The sequence below is a fragment of the Saimiri boliviensis genome, chromosome 14, assembly GCF_048565385.1.
Source record: "Saimiri boliviensis isolate mSaiBol1 chromosome 14, mSaiBol1.pri, whole genome shotgun sequence".
Classification (NCBI taxonomy): Eukaryota; Metazoa; Chordata; class Mammalia; order Primates; family Cebidae; genus Saimiri; species Saimiri boliviensis.
The window spans coordinates 44,680,849-44,681,602 of NC_133462.1; positions in this window are offsets into that span (position 1 = coordinate 44,680,849).

The window sequence follows — 754 nt, forward strand, 5'->3', positions numbered from 1 at the left end:
AACATTTTTTTCCTGTTTTCCGTAGCAGTGGCACTGTTTCACAATCCCACCAAAATGCACCAGGTTAAACTTCCCATGAAGTCGTGGGCCTACCCCACCAGACTACAGACTTGCCCATCCCAGCCTTGTTCCCCGTTTGTCTGTTAAAACGCACCATCTAGACAGTGCATGGCTTGGTGTACAGTAGGTGCTCAATATTTGTTGAACAAATGAGTGAATGTGGAGCTGGTCATTAGGCTGATGACAAGAGTCCAGGTGGGGGAGATTAAGGCGTTTCCTGGGAGCTAGCTGTGTACCAGGGTGGGGGCAGTTTTAAAGAAGGTGAACGGAGTAATTCACCTGTGGGTTTCACCTGGTCCAGGTTTAAGGCCACCTCCCCGCAGAACTCTCCTCGTCCAGCAGAGGGCGCTTTAGGCCAATATACGAACTAATGGCAATGATATGCAAATAAGCCATAGCGGGCCCCGAGGGGCTTTTTTTGGTCAGGCGCGCCGTGGACAGCCCTGGTGCCGCGGGGCCCTGGGACTCAAGATGGCGCCGCTACTGCCGCGGAGGCCCGGGCGGCGGCGCTGGCGAGGCTTCCGGAGACCGCAGACAGGGCAGCCCTCGCCCTCCTTACTTCCTCCCACGGCCGTCTGTCCCGGCCCAGGGGTCTGCCAGCCGCTTCGGTCCCGCGGGAGCACGAGTTTCTGAGCAGGCGCGCTGCGGGCAACCCCTCCCGAGGTCCCTTGCGGCGACGACCCGGGGGCCTCCG